Source organism: Taeniopygia guttata, chromosome Z (genome assembly GCF_048771995.1).
Source record: "Taeniopygia guttata chromosome Z, bTaeGut7.mat, whole genome shotgun sequence".
Lineage (NCBI taxonomy): Eukaryota > Metazoa > Chordata > Aves > Passeriformes > Estrildidae > Taeniopygia > Taeniopygia guttata.
In genome coordinates this window covers 5,982,653-6,001,687 of record NC_133063.1, presented here as the reverse complement: position 1 = coordinate 6,001,687, position 19,035 = coordinate 5,982,653, and the positions used below count along the sequence as shown (strand labels likewise).

The 19,035-nt window shown below is 36.8% G+C and overlaps 1 long non-coding RNA gene across 1 annotated transcript in view; it reads right to left on the bottom strand.

Moving 5' to 3' along the window:
* LOC140682030 (uncharacterized) overlaps positions 1 to 19,035 on the bottom strand; it is a 55,308-nt gene that overhangs the window by 10,862 nt on the left and 25,411 nt on the right. The window contains exon 2 of the long non-coding RNA XR_012053264.1: positions 17,869 to 17,964. This is a non-coding gene — a long non-coding RNA (uncharacterized lncRNA). The remainder of the gene's footprint in view (positions 1 to 17,868; positions 17,965 to 19,035) is intronic.

The following is a 19,035-nucleotide window of genomic DNA, read 5'->3' as shown; positions in this document are numbered from 1 at the left end:
GGACGCTGCTGTGCAGCACACCTTGCTCTGAGGACTGTCATTGGGAACATTTTTGATGTCTTTAAAATGTGAATGCAGTATTTTTGTTGTGTGTCTCTCACTGTTTATACAGTGCTCTGGCCGTATGACCAGGGCACAAGGGGTAAAAAAAAAACAAAAACATTTGCAAGAAACAGAGAAGTTCACTGAAGATACAGAGGGAGCAGAACAAAGACAACCTCTTACTAAATACCTGTCAAAGCTTTCTGCCTGCAGTGTTTTTTCCAGACCAGGCCAGAAGACCAATAGACTGTGGAGAGTAACAGCAAGAGGTGGTGAAAATTAACATTTTAATTCACCTGAATGTTGGATGTCCCTTAACACCTTGTCAGATAGTTTGGACACGTGTTGGTGTCCGGAAGAATGACATTGCATCAGTACATGGAATGTATTAAAATAGGAATCTTCTGTGATGACTTCTGGCAGACTCCTGAAATGTAGCATAAATAATTTCACTGCTATTTCTTAAATTGTAGCTGCTTGAAGCTTGCTAGTTAAAAATTTTCACAGGATAGATTAAGCTAGGATAGGAGGTAAAGTACGGATTCTAAGTTAACAATACACCAGCTGCTTCAACTGCTCTTAGTTATCATTGAATCACAGGAATGTTCACAAAAGTCAGAGAAAACTCAGCTTCAGACAGGAAGCTGAAGGACAATCATGTCCTTAGGATAAGAAATGAAACAGAATTCCTAGAAGCATGAAAAAAGATCTTCAATAAATAAAATGAATGTAATGCTAACTAGTGTTAGAGTTAGAGTAAAGGTCTGAGCTTTCCAGTGATGTTAATGATGTATCATTGCATCTGTATTTATTTCTTATAAATGAAGGAAGGTGTTCAGAGAATCACAGAATCATAGAATAGTCTGGACCTTGAAGCTCATTTCATTGCAACTCCCCTTCCACTAGGCCAGACCCCCATATCACCTGGCCCTAAAAACTTACTGAAACTTCGATTCCGTCCCTAGAACTTTGCAGTAGATCTCTTATTATTTCAGTTTATTGCAGAACTTAGAACCTTGACCATCTGCCAGCACTTAAGAGGCTGTTGCTTATTAAAAGAAAACGCTGAATGTCAGATACATTAAAATGAAACACTCAGCATTAGTAGTGGAATGGCTTGGCCCTAGAGGTAGGTTTTCAGGCAAACACACAATTATGTTTGTTTCCTGGGAGACCACCACTTTCGTGTTTCTGTTGTTCAGTCACATAGCTCAGCACTAGAGCTCCAGGGATGTGTCATCCAGGCCACTGGTTAATTTCCCCTTGGTACACTCAGAAAAATCTATTAAGCCACTTGCTTCTAACCATGTCACAAATTGTACTGTGGTATTCTTGTAGCAAGAGTATCTCCAGCCTTGGTATGTCAGGCACTGTGTGTGCCCCAGCACAGTTCTTTTCTTGACCCTGGTAAATACAGCTATTCCTAACTCATATTGGAACACCTGTAGACAATTTCTTGATTGCTCTCTTCCTTGCATGTCTATAGTCCTCAGCAAGAAGTAATAATATAATGTCTGGAAATATCTGTCCCTCACCTAAATGACTAATATTATTGGTAAAAACAGAATTTACTTTGCACGTATGGAGCATGGTTCATATTTGTGGGAATGTGAGTAACAACTATGCACCATAGCTCTTCCCTCTGGCTAGCTCCATGACAACAAATCAGAATACACTAATCTGTTGTGATGATCAGTAAATGTCAGCTACGTCCTGAAAGAAATCAGTTCTAATTTTTTAATGGACTTTTCTGTTATGCCCATTCTCTGCTGCATTAAACTGCATCTCAACTCAGCAAGGCACTGATCTACAGTTAGTAAGTGCAAAATACTCCTGTTTGCCATTGCCATTTTTCAAATGTCACTGGTATCTTTAAAGCCCTCATCAAGGTGTTAGTAAACTGTTAAATCCTTTTTTGTGCAAGTGGTCCCCTGCCTAATTTCTAATGTCATCCCATGTGTGCTGCTGAGAGCTGTATCTGAGGTCTGAAATCCCAGTTGTTGGTGCATCACAGAGATTTGTGGATGAACTACATGCAGTCCAAACAAAAAAACAAAAAAAAAAACAAAAGAAAACCCAAAACAAAACAAAACAAAACAAAACAAAACAAAATTATTTCCAAAAGAATGGTAAGTCACTCAGTTCCCATGGTGTTCACTTGATCAAAATCTTAATTCTCCAAGTATACTCAAAGATTCATGTGTTCTATGGACTTAGTACACATTCAAAAGATGTAAAAATATTGCAATTCAAAAAATTTTTTGTAATGATAATTGTCTAAAGTTACATGCCAGTAAAGCTAGAGTGATGTCTGATTTGAGGAATATATTACCTGAGTTAGGCAACTTTCCTGAGCTCCTGTAATTTAAAGACACAGCCATTACCAAGGTCATTCTTTTTGCCTGTCTTGAAAATTATTGCATTTGCCAATTTGCAGTTGACTGGGACCCCTCTATGTTCCCCAAAACTTTGAAAATGCACTGGAAAACTCTAATGATGACATCAGCCAGCTCTTTACCCTTGGGTTAATATCATTAGACCTTCCGAAGTTATAAGGATCCATCTGGAGCAATAAATCATGCACAATTTTGGGGGAAGACCGAAGCAGGATGTTTAAACTCCACAGCTGACTCCTGTCTCTGCCTCATACACTGCTCATTTGGGGAATAGGTTTGGATTATGAGGTTTATGTGGAAGGGGATAAGTTTTGGCAGGGTTTCTTTGTCTCAAGATTAAACTTAAAAAATTATAAAGCATATTGACCCCTCATCCCTTTAAAATGAACCAGTATGAGATATGTATGCTGCCAAACTGTCCAACTGATTCCCCTCTTCAGGTTTTTGGAGTGTCCCAAATATGTGGTGTAGCTGGAGGAAGCAATCACTACTGGAAAGTGGTGGTAGGCTGCCTGGTTAAGTAGAGATCTCAGAAATGTTGTTTGCCAGTCTGATTATTTACAAACTGGTTAAGGATGGCTTCCCAGGGTCACCACTCTTCAGAACTGAGATAATTTCAGCATCTCAGCCCTGGGTATAACAGAAGTGGCAAAAAGGACCTGGACCTGCTCAAGGTGAACTACATATTGCAGTTATTCACCAGGAAGTTCTGGGGACATAAACAGCTGAAATCCCACTTGCCTAAATTCTGAATGTATTAGATCAGCATAAGTAACACATTTCTAAGTGACATTTGCAGTCTTTCTCTAAGACAGGCAAATAGATTATCTAAGTCAGTGCAAGGTCTTCTTATTTTTTAGGTTCAAAAGGACATTGCAAACAGCTTCTGTGAAAGATTGCCTGTCCTTGTGAGCATTTTAAAGGAAGTTAGTAGGTCAGTTTTGGAGAGGAAATTTCTGTGGCAGATCAGCATGAGGTCTGTGCTACCTGTTTCACTGTGACTAGGGTGGTGCCCGAGATTTGGTTTTGTGTGGAGGGCAGCCTGAGCTCCTCAGACCCCCAGGCAGCTCAAGTCTTGTAAAACATATGTTGCTGAATATGAGCTGAATTCAGCTCAAAGCAGAGCCAGTGACTTGCCCTGACTACTTCAATCTTTACATCAATGGATGAGAGTGTGAAATGCTCTGTTATGTTCAGCCTGTCCTTGCCCTCTTTCTTAGGCATCTTATAAAAAAAAAATTACAGACTAGATGGATACAGATGTATCTGACCTGGCACAACTATCTTACCAAGGTTACAGGGATCCTATGAGCACTTGAACAGACAGCTCTTATTTTCTTGCAATATGTCTTAATCCAGCAGAAACATTGGGAAATACAAAAACAGAAACTGTAATTGGACTGGGCCAGCAAGAAAGCAAGACACAATTTGGTTCTGCTCTCTGTAACCTTCCTCAGGAACAAAGGTGGGACAGCTTTTCCAAATTATCCTTGTTTCAGAAATATGTTGTGTGCTTTTTCCTGTGCAAGATCAGGGCTCAGTACAGCTTTTCTTCACAGTGTTTGTCAGTCGCCATTATTTCTCTTCAAAATCAAAATTAAAATCATTAGTCAGTTAATAGAATTTTTAATGTCTTTTTTTTTTTTCGTCTGGATGCATGAATTAATATCCTAGATCCTCAATGCCACCACTGCATAATGATGCTTCACATGCACAGAGGCAAAACCATTCAGCATGCAAACATTCTGATGATGAGTGCTCCAGCTGTAACATATCTCTCTACAGATACTAGAGCACATTTGCTTGCTTGTTCACCTTCTGTAGCAGCATATGAAAACCGATGTATTTCGTGCCCTGTCTCCCTCCCTTCCTCCCACTCATAATTTTTCTGTACATGTTTGATCTTCCTGTATTTTTTGGCTGCCATATACAAAATCTTTGTTAATTCTGATTTCCTTTCTTAGGTTATGTCTATATGCATGTTTTTTAGCAAGTGAAAAGTGCCCCAGTGTTTTCAAAGATAGCTGGAACTGAGGAAACCACAAAGTATTACAGACATAGGCCCCTTTATTTAGCAGGAATATTGATGTATAGATACAACAAATAAAAACCCAAGTTAAAACCAATTAAACTATCTTAAAAGGGAACCTATTGTTTTTATCAAATCTGCATTTTCACAAGCTGTTACTCTTACTCTTTCATGTCTCAAAAGAATATGCCTTAACTCCATGGCTATGTGTAATAAAATAAATTAGAAATTTTAAATGTATCATGATGTAAATTTATCAAGAACTAAATTTACAAACCCTATTTGAAAAATCTCTCTGAACCTTGTTCTGAACGGAGAGGGGACTTTAAAGTTTTGCCTCTGCCTAGGGCTCTGACAGTAGACAGTAGTTTATTGAGGCAGTTAGCACCCCAAAACCCACTCTCATTTGCAAGTTCTTAATAATGGCCAATTAGGTCTAATAAAAAATGAGTTACTTATTTAGAAGACACAAATTTAACTGACATAAGACTTTAAAAGGTTACTTACTATGCAAGATAAACAAAAGTACATTACTAGTAGATAAACAATTCAGTGTCCTATAGTAAGGTATTTATATTTCAGCTAGTGAAGAAACAGTAAAGATTAGGATTCCATGTATCTTACCATCCAATTTCTGATGGGGCATGCATCAAAACTCCTGTGTTCTCAATTTCACAGAATCACAGAATCACTAGGTTGGAGAAACCTTCAAGATCATTGAGTCCAATCCATGTCCCAGCACCCCAACTAAGCCATGGCACCAAGTGCCACATCCAGTCTTTTTTTAAACACCTCCAGGGATGGTGACTCCACTTTTCTGAAAAAGTAACCATGAAGATGCATCCAGTGGTTCGGGGAGGAGCCCTACATGTTTCCAGAGATGTGTAGGAGACGTCTGCCTCTGAGAAAATTTGTGTAGCTCTTATAGTGTAAAAGCAGTGTTTTTCAGTCAATAATTCCTATGTTGTCTCTCTATGCATCTCACTCCCAAGGTAAAGATTTCTCAGCTGGGGATCTCGCCCTCTTGGTGTCAGAGATAACTCCCTACTGGGCATCTGCCCTGGGTTATCTCACCCCTGTGCACCAGCTGATGGACAGCAGATAAGCTTTCTCTAGCAGAGAGTGGGTGAGTGCATCCTGCCACAACCCATGGTTGCTTTTGACTTTTTCCTCATATATTTCTTAACATTGAAAGAGAAGTCAGAAGTAAAAAAAAAACCCTTTCAGATATTTCTGCTAGTATTAGATTAGTTTATTCTCTTCTGTGGCAGTACATGTACATATTCATATGTACTGGCTATGTAGATAAGAGTCTTTCACAAGGATTCTAGGTATAAAGGATATTTCAGAGGCATCTGAAAACTGCAACTCACTTCAAATTCAAAATTAGTCCAGGGTCTCTCAATTTAAAGTATGCTAAAGTCTCCATAACAAGTTCAGAAAACAAATTTATCTCAATTTAAAGTATGCTAAAGTCTCCATAACAAGTTCAGAAAACAAATTTAATGTGTTCTTTATATAGCTTTTTCAGGTATAATGATGATATTTTCTTCATGTATCTTAAAATTTTTTCCTGTCTTGCAAACACAGCATTGTTGTTCCTATTGTACTCTCTCACATGATGTTGCAATAAAACAGAATTAGGTAATTCAATAAATTAGTGGAAAACATTTTTCCATGTGCACTACATCAACATAGTTCAGAAGCTAATTTTTTTTTTTTTTAAGTGACAAAACATAAAATAAAGTCCTTTGACATGCTATAGGTGTAGAGAAAGCCTAAACTGATTTGGTGCAGTTACTGTGCCTTTTCAGTGATAGCTGATTCTGTACTTCACAATATTGAAAAAGTGGAATATGTGGACACTGGCTCAAAGTTCTTATACTTTGGCAAATCACAGCAGAATTAAACTTCCAAATGACAGACTTTTATAAGAAGAAATGAGGAATTTGGGATAGTCTATCTGTGAATTTTCTTGTGTGAGCCAGGGGCTGGTCTTTGTCCCTTGCCAAACAGGCACAAATCCCCATTGCTCTGACCTTTGATATCCCTGCACTAAACTGTGGGGTTAAGGAAGATTTGGGGTTAATTAGCAATGTCACTAGGGTTCTGCACCACTAATGTGTTAATTTTCTTGAGTTATTAAAAAATAAATTGTGTTTCTTGTTCTCCTCACTAGCATCTGATCTGAAATTTCCTCTGAGAGATCTTCACAAGAAGATCTTTGCCCAGTGCAAGTGGTGTAGTGGGTGACCCACAATTCTATGTACACATATACACTCTGAAGACCAGAATATAATGTTGGCTACAGATAATTAGGAGTGAAAGGGATACCTTATTTCCTTGCATCCCAAATAAAATGCATGTTTACCCTTTGTGCTTCAATCAAATTATGAAATAAATTACTTAACAGATTCTCTTGAAATTGTGTTTCACAGCCAAGCTGTACAATACAGAAAACTTTGACTGATATTCCACTAAAGCATTGTCTTTTTTTAAAGCTTCTCTTCTGTTTCTTGGTAATGATGGGAATAGGAAGCACTAATAATAGGAATCTGACAGTTAACTCCTTTTAGAAGTTTGGGACCTGGAATGGTTTATTGCACTTAGAAAGGTTTTACAAGTATTCCTTGGAATCACAGAATTTTTTAACATAGGAATGACTCTTACACCTTCTAATATTTACTTATCTCCTAGGCAATTAAATAATGTTAGGAAGCTTTGTAATGTTTCTCTAAGTTGTACCTGAAAAAACTCATCCAATTGAGTTAAAATCACTGCAGTGGGGACACAGAAGAAGACTTGACTTTTTGTTTATGTAATTTGAGATGAAAGCTACTTATGAGAGAGACATCAGAGAGGGCAAGGGAGATGTTAAATGGCTTTGTTATTTGCTTTGGAATTTACTGTGATTAAGTGAAAGTTATCAATATACTGCTGTGCAGATAAAAATTTTCTCATACAGAAGACATTTAGGGAAGGATGAGAGCAAGCACCAGTGTGTTGGCTGTGAATGTAGCACACCTGCTCTGTAGCTGGCACCTGGTACTGTATCTCCTCAGCTGCAAATCTACAACTGCAGATGGTTATTAGCATAAATCCTAGAATCCTAGAATGGTCTGGGCTGCATCCCAACTCCCCTGCCCTGGGCAGGGACACCTTCTATTAGATCAGGTTACTCAAAACCCTGTCCAGCCTGTCCTTGAACACTTCCAGTGGTGAGGCATCCACAACTTCTCCAGACAACCTGTTCTAGTGCCTCAGCATCCTTGCAGTAATTAATTCCTTCCTAAGGTATAATCTATCCTTTTCCCCTTGAAAGCTATTCCCTCTTGTTCTGTCACCACATGCTTTCAAAAGGTACAAAGAAATCCTGCTCCGTTGCTTACAAGGGAAAAATGGACAAGAGATGAGGTTTGCTCAAGGTTTCTCAGCCTGTAGCATTTCTGTGCAATATTGAGCCTGTGCTAGTCCTTCAAAGGAACTATAATTTTCTGTATTTTTCATGCGAATCTCTAATCCAAACGAACATCAGTACCATCTGCCATAATACAATTTGCAAACATCTGCTAACCCACTGAAGGTGTCTTCCTGTAACAGAATTACAACTCATATTTGTGCCTATACATACAAAGAGTTATAAATTGTGAGAGTTTGATATGGAATTTTGCAAAGTGTCATTTCAGATAATCTCATCTGTTTTTCAACAAATGTTGCTAAATTCAGTCAAAATTAAACTCTGAGTATGGTTTTGCTTCACTTTGCTTCACAGCAGGTTTTAAAATAAAAATAGAACATAATTTAGAAAATATAGCATTAGTTAAAATGATATTTATCACTTATTAAAGTAAAAATCATTGCAAGGTCAAAATAGGTTTTGACGATTCCACCAGTATCTGTTATTCAGATTGTTAGCTGCTTCTGCACTTGGAATCATTACAGATTATCAAAAAATTTTAAGAAATGTTCAGCGAAACTGCAGGCTGATGTTTTGCTATAGCCTGGAAGCCATACAAACACTAATGCAGACCAGCTTGGGAAATTGCTTCTCCGGAAAATGCAGCCATCATCAAAAATATCTCATAGGTTGACCAAGAAATAATTGGTATATTTCCTTTCTTCATTCAGAACAAAATAATTTAAATTTTGATAGATGTAAATAATCATGGCACTGATGTACAATTCAAGGAATATTCAATGTGTGTATCAGTATATCCAACTCTGTTATTCTGCAGAAAGGAAACTTTAAAATAAAATCCCTTCAGGGATTTTTTGCTTATTTATGGCTGTCACTGTTTTTTGCAGCACTCACATGATTCATTGAAACTTGCCAAAGGTCATCCAGAAGAGCATATGTTATAAAGGAAGCGGATGTCTCTCTATGCCACTGCCAATAGAGAAAACTACTGTTTGAGCTGAGCTACAAATTCCATTCCCTGAAGTAATTTAGCATATTTTCCTTTAGAAATCCTAATACATCCTTCTAGGCCAATTTGGTTTTCAGGACCAATTGAAGTTAAATGTTTTGTGGATGCTAACACCTGGGTATATTTAAGAAAGGAACGCACTCATCTGTTTAGACATTATGTTAAATTGGTATTTTAGAATATGTGAAAGTAGATCAAAATATTCCAAAACATTCTGCCAAGTGTAGAAATTCATAATTTACTCATTGAGGACTGAAGCTACAAATCCAGTAGTCACCTAGAAGAAACCTGTCCTTGTCTACCAAGGTAATGGCAATCAAAATTTCTAAAGCTTGAATGAAGTCTGGATATCAGATCTCACATATTCCCCTTAGACTTCCCAGGTGGATTTTACTTCCAAATGCTGAAAATAATCCAATGCTACTGGGAATACTACCAGCTGTATGCTTAGAATTGAAACCACATTGGTCAGGAAAGGTTTTTAAATGAAAAAGGCTGTATTTTCTGTGTGGATTGATGAAGCTACGATTTTATCTGTCAGGGAACGTGTGCATGCGGAAATTTTCTGAAAGGTGATTTTAAGAGGAAGAGATGAGGTGGGACCTCAGTGAGCTCGGTGGCAGGTCTGAAACTTAAAAGGGCAAAGGAGCACTGGCGCCTGTCTGCTCTTGACTCATCATGCTTAACTCCTGCTGGGAGGGCAGACTGATTATTTCCAGCCCTGGCTTCCAGTTCAGTAACTTCAGGTTACAAAAAAGAGGTATAACTGCATGTCTAGAAATTAACAAAACCATGCGTCTCGCTAGCCCACAAATTAACTGTTCTTCACATGTCCTATAATTACTTCCCTTAGAGGTTGCTAGCCAGCACCTAAAGATATTTCCTTTCAAAGTACATGTCATGTCCTTCTGTGTGTTCATTTGAGGCAAAAAAGAGGTTATTGATTAACCATTTCAGAGGGAATGTTATCCATTCAGAGGGATGTTATCCATTCTGAAACAACTGCTCTATGAAAGAGAAATAAAACATAAAACAGTGAGATGTTTAGCTGGCTGCTGATCTGGTTTTAGCAGGCAGAAAACCAGTTTTGGCATGGTCCTTGCGGAAGCCCAACATGTCTGTTCTCAGACTGAGTTTTAGTGTTCCCTTTCTGGAACACTTTCCCTTCCATCTGGAAAGTTCTTACCAACTCAACTAGATGATTTTAGTGCTTCCTGTCAGGTAAAAGTTAAATATGACTGGTGAGAAAAAGTTTCAAAAGAGTGGATATTATTGTATTTTTCAACATCCAAACTGTTTTAGAGTCCTTTGGATCCAATATATGAAGGCATAATTTTTACTTTTCTCTCTCCCAAAAGCCATATTCAAGGTAATAGTCCTTGAATGTGCCAGTGCCTTTCTGAAGTCCTGTGTACTTCTTCAGGCATTTTGGTCAAATCTGTTGCTTAGGTCTCTTTTCTTGGATTTGTAAAATGGAAATAACTTCACTCACTTTTAAAAGTTGGTTTTTTTTAGCCACTATTTAAGTGAACAGAATTCAGTGCCAAGCATTACTTTTCTTTGTTAATATTAATGTCTGATACCTGTAGGTCATTTTCATAAAACAAACTGCTTGAAAAATCCTACTGCCCTTCCCTTTCCTGTACAAGTACAAGTGCCCTGGTCATTCTGGCAATCACATTGTAAAAGTAAAATTTTCAAGAAGACTCTCTGCAAATTAATTCAAATAGCTCATACAAATATGTACGACCTGTTACTCTATTGTCACTATTAAGTGCTGTTAGTGTCACTGGTACTCATGGAGGCATGACACAATGTAAAAAACCACTTTTATCCATGTTCCAACCTAATTCTACTATAGATATGTTTCTGCAGTCTTTTTGTCTCTATGAGATCAGACTTTCACTGTTCCCACCCAAAAAATTGGAAGCATTGTCTTCTTGTGCAGCTATTCAAATTGTACTTCTTTTTCTCCTGATTAAAATATTATTTGATTTTCTGAGATGTTACATTATTAATGATGATGAAGACATGACAAAAAGAATGAAAATATAGTCTGTTACTAAAAAGACATTGCTATTGGAATGGAAACAGAAAAAGCCATCATTTCTTTACCTCAATGGAGTGTTCAACAACATTCCCACTGTAAAAGATTTAAAAGAAATCTTTCAGGCTTCGACTGGTGCACAATAGAAGAAGCTGCCATTGCTCAGCTATTTTGCCTTTCAAATAGTGTCTCTTGTAGTAAAATATGCTAGATATTTTATATAACAAAAGAATGGAATGACAGGTAGAGAAAATGCCACCACAACAGCCATCTAACAAAAGGTAAGCAAAGTATACCAAATAAAAGAATGAGATAAAAATGGAGTAGAAATAAAATCCTTCAGACTAATGCTTTCATTTAACATATTCCTGCATGTTCTGTGACCTAGCTTTATATACAGTTAACATAAAGTTTTATGTACAGAATAACCCATGTATTCTTGACGTCTTTTAACTTTATTTTTTATCTCTTCAAAAATGCTGACTTAGTCAGGATGCTGAAAATAGTACTTGATCTAAGTGACTGTGAGATTAATTTTTCATTAGGAGATGCGTATTTAGTGTTTTCTTTTTAATAACTTGATAAATTGCTGTGCATTCTGTGACTTGTGTCAGAATTTATTTTTACTACAGGTTACCTAATTGTTATCTGAAATTTATAATGTTAATAAGATTTTTTGCTACCTCCAATTTGTGTTCTTCAAGTTGTTAATCACATATCAAAACGTTCTAATCAGGAAGTTTGATAAAAAGCAGAGGGTATAAAATCATCAGACAGGCCATTTTTCTTTTTTACATTCAAAGCCAAAGATTGTAGTTTCATCATATAAATATGTGTTGTTCTTAGGAAGATATGTGTGTTCATGGAGAGATTACATAAATATCATCTAGAATCTGAAAATTTTGGGTACTAACATGAATTAATTTAATCTATTAACAGAATATAAATTAAACTGGTTTGCATTGGGGTTTTTTTTCCCTCAAAAATGGCAGATAATGAATCAGCAAGTAAACATGTAATTCTGTATTTGTATGTTAATGTCTCATTGATTCCCCCGTCTATCATGCTTTTCATAGATGTTCCTTCCCTCAAAACTGTGTCATTTATTTTGGTTGTATTAGTGTGCAGCAGCAAAATTTTCAATTTCATTAAAAAGTCCTTCTGCTCATTGGAAGGTACAGAAGGACTTCAAGTGTGCTGGGATATATTCTCAGCTGGCAAAAGCTAGTTTACAGTGGCCAGGTTCTTTCACAGAAAAAAAAAAAAAAAACAGAAGCAGAAATCTGATCAGCTGAGGTAACTCTACAGAGCCTACAGGAAGAGAAGAGACATGACTTCAAGTTTTAGAATGCTTATTTAATATCTATCTACTCATATATAGAGTATACATAAACCCAAAAGAAACATGGAAGCTTAATTATACTGTGACTATAAATAAAAATAATACCTTTACTATAAGTAAAAAGAGCATTGAGAGCCTACCTCTTGAGGAACATTACAAGGCAAATTCCAGTAGCAAAGAAGTGTGGGTTAGGGCAGTATTTTATTTCAATAAAATATTTAGATAACCCTTTTGATAACCCTTGAAAAATTTGCTCATCATCCACATTTATCTGTTTAACAACCTATCCTTGGTTAACTATGCTCTGTGTAGCAAAGTTTTGGCTTACTCAGATGACTGTTCATTAATCATTTATTTTTAATCTCTTCAATGTGTTGACCTCAAACTGAGCATCTGTTGTGACACTGAGATGTTTTTCAATTCAAGCTATACATAGCTGGTTATTGGGCACCCAACATATAACTGACACTAGAGTGTCAATACATTTATTTACAGACTCCTGAAGTAGATTGATATTCCTGAGGAATATTTGGCTGAGAATATTGTGGTTTGAGCTTCCTTTCCCCCTCACCATCCCCCACCCCCCATACTTTGGTGGAGATTTTTGCTTCAATCCAGAACAAAGTCAAAAGTAAATCTGTTAGTAACTTTAAAAATTGTGGCTTTTAAACAAGTAGCTTTCTATTCCTTTAAAAGCATTAACTTGTTCTTAGTGTGATAGGGACACAGAAAACCATAAAATAAATACTGTATAAAATTATTAACTAAGACAAAATGAAAAATGAATAACTGACCACAGTCTCCTAAAATGAAACACTTAATTTTTTCATTTTTTTAGCACAAAGCTGTAGGGGATGTGTAAACTGGCTATACACAAACTGCCTGCAGTTAATCTATAAAAGATGCCAGAGAATTTGATTAAACAAAAAAAAAATAATGAAGAATTACTTATGTTACTCCTTGGAAGGAGAATGAGTGTATTCTAGGAAATTGGGATTTTTACACAATGTTTTATCACTTACAATGCTTTTCTGGAGGAAGATAACTGTGCTACGCCTATATGATAAATTCCACTGCAGAGTGAGCATCCATGGTCAAGGAAAACTGTATGCTAATCCATCCCCTTCCTCCCCACCCTACTATACACAAGCAAGGCCAGTGAACTTGACATTGTCAGTGAAACAATTAAAAATTAAAAATAACTACAACCAAGGAAAATCAGCTCATTTAAATAAGAAAAATAGCTCATTATTTGACTAACACAATACTTTAATGGAAAACAGAATATAGGAAATATGTCCAGGAGGATTTGAAATCTGTCTATAAGGAGCAGTATTCTTCAGAGATAAAACTCATAAAGTCATAGAAGGAAAAACTCAGATAGGAATGAATTTAAATCCAATAACAGCTTTTGACGCTGGTGTAACTTTTGCTTTCTCAAAAGAGTATAGAGAACTGGTATGACACGTAATACATTTGCTACTACCTTCTGTAGCACATCAGACTTGGTGAAAAAAATCATATATTAGATTGTTCACTAAGTGTAAACTTGCATTTAAGTCTGGGAGTCTTTAAGCCCCTCTAAAGCTTTCAACTAGTAACTACATTTCATCTTATGTTCTGGGTAGTCTCAGTTTCCAGCAAAAAGTTAAACATTTGCAGCATTCAGAGAAGGGATATTGGCTTTGACTTAGTGTTGAATGAAGGTTGAGAGAATTAAAAAGGCTGAGAAGCATCCAGGCTTTGTGCAATGTTTTTTTCTGTGTTAACAAGCAAGTGGAGAAAAAAAGGGCATTTTGCAAATTTTGTCTAAAATATTCTGATCAATAGGACCATTGACATTAATCTCTAGCAACAGGAAATTGTTTGAGGGCATGCCAGTAATTAGGATGCAAGAAAGGGGATGGTCTGGCATGACAAAGGTTTGCAGTCTTATACACACAGTTATGTGGACATGAATACAGACCAATGTGATTTCTTTTTTCAAGATGGCCTATATGAAATTGTTTTAAAATTTGAAAAGTTTTTTTGTGTGACAAAGTGTAAGGTTACAGGTATAATAAAAATAATTCAGAATAAGGAGGGGAAACTCACAAAATAAAAGATTCCTTTGCAATGTTTTGACTAAAAAAGCCAATGTAGCCCTTTGATGTCATAACGGGTACAGGAAATGGAAGCAGCAGAAGGCTTTTTACTCCTTTATATGATATTAAGATGTTGGGCTTGGAGTCCCTCAGGGATTTTTAATGCCCTTGTTTTTAAAACAAAATATACTGAAAAACTGGAGAAAATCAGAGGGGTCATTAAAATTAGTCAAAGAATAAAGAAAAAGCCTTATATAGATAAAAAGACCTTCAACTGCATGGCTTGCAGTTGAAAAAAAAGTGTGGTGGGGTAATGAAATCTGGCCACCATTGTTTCTCATTGTCCCAGGCTTGGTGAGCACTTAACATGTAAATCACCCTCTCTTTGTACAATTTTTTATTACTATGGTTGCTGTTATTTCCTTATCACATTGCTGTTTCCAGTAAATTATTCCTGTGATTTTTGACTTTAGAACTTCCTACTGCAAGGAGTGGAAGTGAGTGCCGATGAGAGCACTCTATTGGGACTTACCATTATTAAACCACAGTCTTACATTTCAGTCATGTTGTTAAACATGAATTATCAGGTTACATCCAGACAAAGTGGTGTGTTTTATACCTCTCCAAGCCGAGGTGCCCTGTATAAAAAGCATAGTTGATATGAGCTGCATGAAAATCACAGTACAAGTTATTTTTCTAGGGTAGGCTAATGTCATATATACACCATACCTACCTTAGTTGTCTACCTATATACAGCCTGAAAAAGGAGTAACAGAAAAATATAACATCTGTCAAGTAAGTGTAGGTGAATAGTTTCATTATTAGTAGAAATAGTCAGCATTAGAAGGACTGCACATTTTTAATGAATAAGAACAGAAAAGAGAGTGAATGGGAACCAGGGATATAACAAAGCATTTGGTGTGGTCTGGTGTTTTCCCCTTCCAGAATAAGCTGTGGAAGGCGTCACAAAAGAACCGTAGAATATCTCAAATTGGAAGGAACTGACAAGGGTCATCAAGTCTGACACCCTGCTCCTTGTAGAACTACCTCAAACTAAATCATGTAACTAAGAACATCATCCAGATGCTTCTTGAAGACATTTTGACAAGGTTGGTGCCACAACCGCTTCCCTGGGGAAGTGGACCAACATCCTTCTCAGTGAACCTTTTCCTAAAATTAATTTTGAACTTCCCCTGATACATTTTTATTCTATTTCCTCATGTTCTATCTTTGCTCACCACAGAGAGGAGATAAGTATTTCCCCCTCCCCTGCTCCCCCCTGCACCTGCTCCCCTTAGGAAGCTGTAAACTGCCATGGGTTCATCTCTGAAGCAAAACAAAACAAATGGCCTCAGCCACTTCCCATAAGTCTTGCCCTCAAGACTTCTCACCATTCTGGCTGTCCACCTCTGTAAACATTTCAACAATTTGTTTTGAATTGGTTTAATTTGTATCTTTATGGCAATTTTTTTAGTCCTAAGACAGTGCAAAATCTATACATGGCTTTAACCAATAGAAGTAGAGTTATTTTGAATATGAAGTGGAACAGAATTATTTTTGTTATTAGGAGTATTTTGGTAATAGTAAAAATGCATTCTTGTGGCAGGACTCTGGGTCTGATTTAAGCAGTCTTGTGATGAACCCATTTGAAAAGACCTCCAAACAAACAAACAAAAACCCTCCAGTAACAGCAGTGATAAGCCAAGAAAATACTACAGACAGCTAAGGTTTTTAGTAGCACATGTGAGATAAAGATAGAGATAGATATAGGTGTTAATTTTCCTATGCAACTCTGCTAGCACATGGGAAATTAACCTTACAGTTCCAATGCACATGATTTTCTCTTTAAATTGTTTCAAATACATTTGTCCATGTTTCCCCTTACTAGCTCTGTGAACCACATTGCCACAAATTCAAAAGTCCGAGTATAGCAGAAAAGCTGATTCTTCTCTTGCTGCTATCTGTCTCACTTCATCACTTGGACAAATATGTATCTTGCAAAAAAAGAAAACCACTCATCCTGAAAGATTGGTAGCTTAAGCACAGAGATTCAGAAAGAAATATGATTTTCAACACACACCTGTATCTGGTTGGACACAAACTGCTTAACTTGGGAATCCTTACCATCATTGATTTGCAGTGTGACTACATATAGTGGATGGAGCATTAGGTCACAATGGTTTATTTATGCTTATTTCTCATTTGCTTTTTTTCAAAAATAATTTAGACAGACAGAAGACAGAGCATTGCAAGTTTTCTGTCTAATGCATCAGTGTATAACCACAGGTACATCTACCAGAGAACTGGCTCCCTCCCTCCCTCCCCAGAAAATGTTCTTTCTCAAAATGTTGTTTCTCCACATTTAAAAACCACTTGAAAGAAGAGAGAAAGGCACTCAAGGAACCATGTCAGCCCCTAGCAGTGGGGTCCTGGCACAGGAGCAGCCAAAGCAATTTCTGTGTCAGGCGGCATCACCTTGTCTCAGAGCTGAACCAAGGGACCAGCAGCCTGTCAATTTACTCTGTAGCTATTACAGGAGACCAGCCTCTATCATTTAACCTTTCTTGCCTCCTGCCAAGTCTGAGAGCTCTGCATTTTCTTGTGTTTCCTGCCACCTTTGACCTATAAATTGTTGCTTTTGTAACTTCACAAAAACTATAGAAAGCAGAAGTTTAGGGAAGACCCAGTATCAGGTTCCAACTGTGAAGGCATATTTGCTTTGATGAGACTCATTTAAAGCAATAGCGTATTGTACAAGTTGGCATGAAAAGGGCTTTTTTTATAAAAAGTTACATATTGAACAGAATTAGGCAAACCTTTTCAATCTCCTGACTCAAACACACATCATTGCTCATTCCTGCCAACTATACAAAAATGTAACAGGAGAAAGTCCCAGTAAGGCTAATATTAGCTGCAGGGATGGCTGGATACTTGAGAAATAACACCCCTTCTGCAGTTCTTAGGCATTTCTCCAAATCCCCACAGGTTTCAAATGCCAAAAGGCCTGCATAGGAGCAGACTCTGCTACAAACAATACTCAAAAGGTCAACCACATCACAGCATGAGTCAAAAATCAGCATGACTTTCAGAACTATTTTTCCAAAGTGCATCTCAGTAAATGGATAGTCACGTGCCACTGAGGGAAGAAAGAACATTGCCTCTCTTCAGAGGAGGAAAAAGTAAACACTGTCTGTAATGCCCAATATGTTCACACTGCTCAGCTTGCTCAGGCTATCCTCTGACCTGGAACTTCTTAGTAGTAACTCTTTGCTAGAGGTAATTGGGCCAGTAATCTACTATGGGAAGTATTTGTAACTATTTTCCTCTTTCCCCCACATGTGTTTCTTTCTGTTTGGCTTTTTCTTGTTTATATTTTGCAAACAATTCTGCCAAAGAGAGATAAAGAATCTAATGATATGTGAGCATGTATATTTTCTGACTTATTGTGTCATCTTTGTCTTACCATTTTCATTTCATTAGTGCTAAGTATTTTCTCCTTACCTTCTTTTGGTTGGTCCCACCATGCTGTGGAGAAGCAAACTCAGTATGAGATTCCTGCTCCAGAGATCATCATCTGTTGGACACGAGCAAAATACCCTGAAATAAGAAATTCAGAAGGAGAGAAATTTAGGCACTGTCAGCAGAGATCAGAAATGACACTGCCAAAATCCGTGTATTGGATGATAGTTGAGCAAAAAACTACATAATCAGATAAGTGAAAAGAAATGAGGAAGATGAAAAAGTTATTTGAGTGTTATATTTAGGATGTACTAGAACAGGAATCTTGTCTTAATAGAAAATATTTTTTCTGTAAATGATTTACACATGAAAAAACCCAACACCAGCAGAGACTTCAAACAGCTAAATGATAGCAGAAATTTAGGACAGTGGAATCATTTGCGTAGAATTACAGTTAGTGTGTTTTCCTTTCATTTAGGAACCACGTAACAGGTTAAAAAATTTTCTGTATTCGTGTCCTATTTCTACCATAAAACGATTGTACACCACAAAAACCTGCTATCAGTACATTTAAATTTCTCCAATGTTATTAAAATCTATTTTAAACAAATTTGCAGATGCAGGATTTTTGTCTGTACTTGACTGAGACATTTGTCTCTCCTCAGAATTCAATGTAGTGTAGATTGTCCTGAAACACATTTATAGCTCCCAATAGTATTTGAAAGATAATTGCAGATTCCAATAATTTGATCTAGTTCAGAATTTTCAGGAAAATAAGCAGCATTCCACAAACAGCCTATGAGGATTTGGAATCATATTAAATTGTTGTGATCCATAAAATAGTAAATATACTGCTGCACTACATATTACTACTCTAGTTCTTTACTTAAACTTTTGAATTATGCTAAAATATGTCAGATTAAAAAAACCCAGCAAGCAAAAAGCCCCAAACACAAACACCAAACCAAGCAACAACAACAACAAAAACCTGCGCTTGATGTATTTTCTATGTAGTGCTTGTTTAACTCAAAAGTTGGTCAAGAACTACTGGGAATATTTGGCTGCTCTATGTCTTCATTTGACAGAAATTAATTTCTTTTGGTAACTAAACTTGATAAAGGCTATCAACTCTAATGGAAAATCTCTATTTTCTGACACTTGTGCATCTTTTCTTTATAAAAATATTAAATTCATTGCCCCTTGTTCAAA